Below are 6,000 nucleotides of genomic sequence, written 5' to 3'. Positions count from 1 at the left end.
TGCACAGCTGGTACATCTAGCCTAAACTAGTTTGAAAACTGTGTTTATGGTTGACATAGGGCAGTCCCTTTCATTAACCCTTTCATTATGGCTTTTTCTTATGCCTATCTCATGCACAGATTGTGAGGTGGAAAAAGCTTATCTATGATGAGGTTGAGCTTTATTTCACCAATCCCAAATCAAAACAGAGAAAAGTTGTGTTCATCAGTTCACAACTGAGAGCGACTATGCCATGCTAGCTTCATTTTAACCCGTTGAAGATCCACAAACACAAATTCACCGAGTTACAGCGCCTTAGATGGCTGGTCACTCTACTTGAGCAAACTATCATCCACCCCTCAGAAAACAGCAAGCGCCACTATGCATAGTGTTCAGTCGTCTTCAGTTCGCGATCGGACACGGTGGTGGTATTTCGCCGGGGCCTACAGGCTAGTGGCAACGTGAAACAGCTAAAAAGCGGCACTCCAATAAAAACCGGTAATGATGAGTTCGCTTTTTTCGCTGCAATTAACTGAAAAGGGTCGTGTACTTCTGAAGATGTAAGAATGAGGATCTTTGGAAGCTTCTGTGGCTGAGCTGAGGGTGGAACATCCCATCAATTTCCAACGTAGTTCAACACAAATTCCCCTGCAGTTTAGAAGTGAAAGTGTTTGCCCGAACGGACACAACCGGCGTCCAGTTGCAGATGTTTGTGATTTACACTTATGCAATCTGGGAAAGCAGCAGTGTGTGCAATGAAAACAAGTGATAGTTTCGATGTGTTTTGCACACCGAAGGGCAGTATTGGTTGAGGAAGCAAATTTAATCAGCACAATAATGCATGTGGGTGAAACAGTGACCTACTAGAAAAGCCGATATAAACAGACACCAATGGGACAAATGTAAATAATTGAATAGTTATTACTTGGACGATGGGTAAATTGTTCCTGCAAACTAGCAGATATCGGTCCTATCATCATTGGCGCGACAGTACACGCTGCGATGTCGTGAGTTGCACATTTGGAAATTTGTTTAAAAACGCTTCTACGACGTAAATTAGTTCGAATTTATTTATATTCATAGCGAAGACTGAGCTTGTTTCGTTCGTATTTATCTAGTATGAAATATTATTTTTTATCTTAACGAGCATTCCAACTTGTGCATTTGATTTGCTACAGCTGATTGGTTAAGAAGATCATTAACCATGAACCAATAAAAGTTTTGAGTTTTACAATGTTGAAATATTCACATCGATTGTATAGAATGGATTGAATATCGTAGAAAATCAATAACTGAATTATTGAACCATACCAGCGAATTAACTGTAAGTATAATTCCTTTGATTTGAAGAAAACCACATAGCCTATAGTGCGTCATTCTCATTCCATACAAGGCATACGACAGTCATCATTTTAAAACGATTCAGTTGAGAACGTTAACAAGATGCTTCGAATGACTCCAACGGAGGTTCATAGGCGAAATTGAATGTTACAAAATCCGAACACGAGGCGGCGTTGATTGTGCGAAAACTTGTTTCGGTTAGCCGTGAGTTTAATATTATTTTGGATCACTTTTCATAACGAGAAAGTGTTGGGTACAAAGTCTACAGAAACGTGAACTTTAAAATATGTGAATTTCTATCTAAGACAAGCATAAAACCAAAAGTTGATTTTTCTGAGGTGCCCAAGCAGTAGCACGTTTTTACGTAACTACTCCGAGATTTATTCTGTACCAAACTCTGCAAGTGCAGCACATTGACCAGTGCATCGATTTTCAGTTAAACTGCCGTTGAACTTGCTTGATTAGAGTGTGATACAGGCAGCAAGTCATAGCAACGTTGGTCCCAACGATTGCATCCGAGAGTTTCAATGCAAACATTTGCATTGCTATTGCAGACAGTGACAAACTGCCCCTAAAACATGCAATAAAGATGCAGACAGGCAGATGATGTACGAGTAGAGGCGTATGTTTGAGAAACTGAGTGAAGGTTACTATTACGTTGCATGCGGAAATCAATGTTGGCTTGGACGGCATTGATCACACAGCGTCTGTTTGGGTTCACATGAGGAGTTTCTAAACAAAATGCTAAGAGGAATGACATGGTTGATCATTTTCTCTTATCAGCCACGTGACTCACAATGCGTCTGTCCCGATGAGCATACACATTTTTTAGGTTGGAAGAATCGGGCAAATTATGAAAAGGAGAAAAACTTTACTAATACATTGATTCACGATTTCTGATTTTATTTAATTAATCTCGGGTGGAAAGGTATTTTCGTCGACATAGTTCAAAGGATTGCAATGTTCCGAAACTCCAATGTAACTTTTTTATATAGACAAAATGTACGGAATTTTATGTAGAATAGTCAAATTTTTATTTTGACCAATGATCAATTTTATAATGAGCGTCAAGATGGAGAGCAATTTTATAATATTTCAATCAATTCAAAAGTGAAGAATTGCAGTCATTTAAAAATTTACAGAAATAAAGATTAGGAATTAAAATTCAAATAAGCTACCAGATTACACAAGAACAAAATATCATGATTGTTGGGGCAAGAGTGCCACCCCTGTGTTCGTTAATTTTCCTGAGAAGCTGGCAAACACATAGTACTAAGGGTAAATCTTGCCTGCCCCCTAGCAAGCGTGTTTTGAACGTGCAGCAGAGGAGCAATTTGTAAATCACATTTTGGAGCTTGAACAACTATGCTAAGGTATTTGTCCTCGTGATTTTCGCAGCCTTGCGTTTGCGCTAGCGAAACGCAACAAACTAAACCATCCGTTCAACCGAGAGACAGACCAAACAACATAATTTCTATTCTCAGAATTATAGAACCCACGTCAGCTGAAAATGCTTCAGAAATAGCTTTTTTGCATTATTTTTTCTGGGACTCAAACTAGATACATAAAAATGAATTTCTTTCTGTCTGACCCTTATGGATTCCGAAACCAGTGAATCGGTCGGCGTAAAAAATTAAACTGTGAATGCAAAATAAATGCCAGTGCCAACTAAGACGAGGTTCAACGAATCAGCTAGTTCTGTATGAAATCTTGACATACACAGATTCTGCAAAGTTCTAAAAAAATTAGACTTTCTATACAGATAATAAACTAATTCAGAAATGTAAAATCTAAATATAATAATTAATAAAGTCTAAGTATGCAAAAAAATTATACATGTTTGACAAGGTTTTAATACAGAACTATATGAAAATCTGTCATCCGCTGGTTAGGTGTAGGGGTGGTTAATAGATGGGAGACCTCCAAAAGAAAATGTCGGTGAAAATACTAATTAGATGAATATGATGAATGCGGTGGGCCCTCCTTAGCCGTGCGGTAAGACGCGCGGCTACAAAGCAAGACCATGCTGAGGATGGCTGGGTTCGATTCCCGGAGCCGGTCTAGGCAATTTTCAGATTGGAAATTGTCTCGACTTCCCTGGGCATAAAAGTATCATCGTGTTAGCCTCATGATATACGAATGCAAAAATGGTAACTTGGCTTAGAAACCTCGCAGTTAATAACTGTGGAAGTGCATAATGAACACTAAGCTGCGAGGCGGCTCTGTCCCAGTGTGGGGATGTAATGCCAATAAGAAGAAGAAGAAGAAGAAGGAGAAGAAGATGAATGCGATTCATAAGGACAAGCCTCCCGGAATCCAATACTAATTCCACTCTCGTTTTCGAGGGCACCCCACAACGGAAGCAAGCTTTGCTGCGTCGCAGCATGCGTGAAATAATAAAAATGACTGTTGTGCGTTGCTTCCGAATCAAGGGGGAGCCCTCGAAAACGCAATCGAAATTAGTTTTGGATTCCGGAAGGCTTATCCTTAAGGAATTTTTGTGGACAGTTTCCTATGCGGAGTTTCATCCCGTTCGTCGTCTACTTTGAAACTTGTAATTTGCTGTGCGTTGCTTATCTGTTTTGTTTTTGAAAACCGCTCTGGTTTGCAAAAATCAGGGAATTTAAAATATTCTCGCAACCATCCGGAGACGGGACATCACTTGGTGTGGAATCGAAACTAGAATAAAAGCAGGACTTTAGCTTGGAATTCCACACTGATCGGTTAGACGAACAAATTTATGAAACTTTAGATTTCAAAATTTGACTTCGGTGAGAACTTGACCGTTTGGGCGTTAAATATTTATCTTTTGTTCAAAAGCTAGCGATGAAGAAGTATGAAAGCTACTGAAGAAGGAGTACTTACAATTGTTAAACCTACAATTGTTAATCCACCAACCAGAAGTGCAGTAGAGATAAGGAATTCAATCGCTATTGTCCCATACAGGGTCTCCTATAGATTTTCAACCTTCTGAACCCAGAAAACAATCGCTCGGCAGCAGCAGATATTGGAATGGTGATGAATGCCTTTACATACTTGACACATTTTGGCAGAAGATCTGTCAAATGTCGTTGCTCCTGCAGATAGTCCACGACATTTGAGACACTTTCAGTAGATTTGGTACCTTCTATCAACAACTGCAGAAACATAACTCGTTTCAACCGATCCGCGTCGCCTAAAGCATCATTGCCAGACAAAATTGTGAAAATATCAACTAAACCAGAAAAGTTTGCCATGACAGACGACATCTACACATACATTTCAGTCCATCTTACTGCGCAAAGCGTTCCTAGATTGGTGATATCATTTGATTAGAGAGCCTGAAACAGAATCCCAAACAAAATTGATCTCTGAGAGCCCGTTTTGAAGAATTCTAGACAAAATTGAACATATCCTTCCTTAATCATAGTTAATGTATTCCAACAGGGGGCCCGCCTTAGCCGTGCGGTAAGACGCGCGGCTACAAAGCAAGACCATGCTGAGGGTGGCAGGGTTCGAATCCCGGTGCCGGTCTAGGCAATTTTCGGATTGGAAATTTTCTCGATTTCCCTGGGCATAAAAGTATCATCGTGTTAGCCTCATGATATACGAAAGCAAAAATGGTAACCTGGCTTAGAAACCTCGCAGTTAATAACTGTGGAAGTGCTTAATGAACACTAAGCTTCGAGGCGGCTCTGTCCCAGTGTGGGGATGTAATGCCAATAAGAAGAAGAAGAAGACAGGCAGGAATAGTCTTGATGGTTGATAATTGAGTCAAACAAAGAACAAATAAAGTTCTCTTTTTGTCATCAAGGATTTTTATAGTCATGACCGCACACAGCAACGCAAGCATGAACTGCACATTCAATGTAAATAAAATAGTCTGGTAGCTATTTAAATCGACCGTGATACCGTTTCTGGCACGTCCTTTTGCCTCTAGGGGTCCTAGAAGAGGAACCATCCTAAACTCCCAGACTACTAATCTATAGCCAACAGTAGCCAACGGAGTGGGCCTCTTTTAGTTCTCGAGTCCCAGGGTCTATGGAAGCAATGGGGAGGTTTTCGGACTTGGTTTACAAAAAAGTTCGGGGGTTAGTTTTAGAATTTATATTCACGTCGATCCCGCTGGGCGGCAGAGGTCAAGGATGCACAGCACAAGTCGCACAGTCTGACGGTTGTGCCTGAACGGGTAGGGCGGCACATCGGCAACGTAGGGTGGCACGATGCGACATGCCGGTGGAAGCGGGTCACTGCGACAGTAACGACGATGAATAGGTGGCAAGCAGATTGCGGTAGTAACAGTCAATCGCGTATTGTATGGAGGGGTAACCATTTTCCGATGAAGGGCCTCGCGTGGAAAGCGTTCCCACAGAATGGCGATAAGCTGGTCAAACAAAATAGTTTCCGGCACCCGGCGTCCCTCGACGAGCCGTTGGTTAGGGGTTAACGTCGTTAGGCTTAAGTACGTTAGGCATAATGGAGTTAGGCATAATGGACGTTTGGCATAATTTTGCCTTCTTCATTGGCTGTTATTTGGGTCATTTTATGCCTAACGTCCGTTATACCTAACGTTCTTCATGCCTAACGTACTTATGCCGAACGTCTTTATGCCCAACATACTTATGCCTAACTGGGTATACCCGTTGGTTAGGGCTTACTATCGCCGCTTAAAAAAGGGAAATTAGAGCTGGGAAACGAGGT

The 6,000-nt window shown here is 41.1% G+C and overlaps 1 protein-coding gene across 2 annotated transcripts in view; it reads left to right on the top strand.

Annotated features, from left to right (window-relative positions):
• The first annotated feature begins 369 nt into the window (after positions 1-369).
• Positions 370-6,000, top strand: part of LOC134203942 (ATP-binding cassette sub-family G member 1-like) — a 28,015-nt gene continuing 22,384 nt past the window's right edge. The window contains exon 1 of one of the 2 annotated variants that reach the window (XM_062678777.1): positions 370-477. The gene's annotated coding sequence lies outside the window, so the exon portion shown is untranslated. Of the gene's footprint in view, positions 478-1,011; positions 1,304-6,000 lie in introns of those variants that run through there. The other variant, XM_062678776.1, reaches the window with a different exon arrangement.

This window comes from Armigeres subalbatus, unplaced genomic scaffold, assembly GCF_024139115.2.
Source record: "Armigeres subalbatus isolate Guangzhou_Male unplaced genomic scaffold, GZ_Asu_2 Contig297, whole genome shotgun sequence".
Lineage (NCBI taxonomy): Eukaryota > Metazoa > Arthropoda > Insecta > Diptera > Culicidae > Armigeres > Armigeres subalbatus.
Note: the sequence above shows the minus strand (reverse complement) of the source record. Positions and strands in the feature narration are given on the sequence as shown.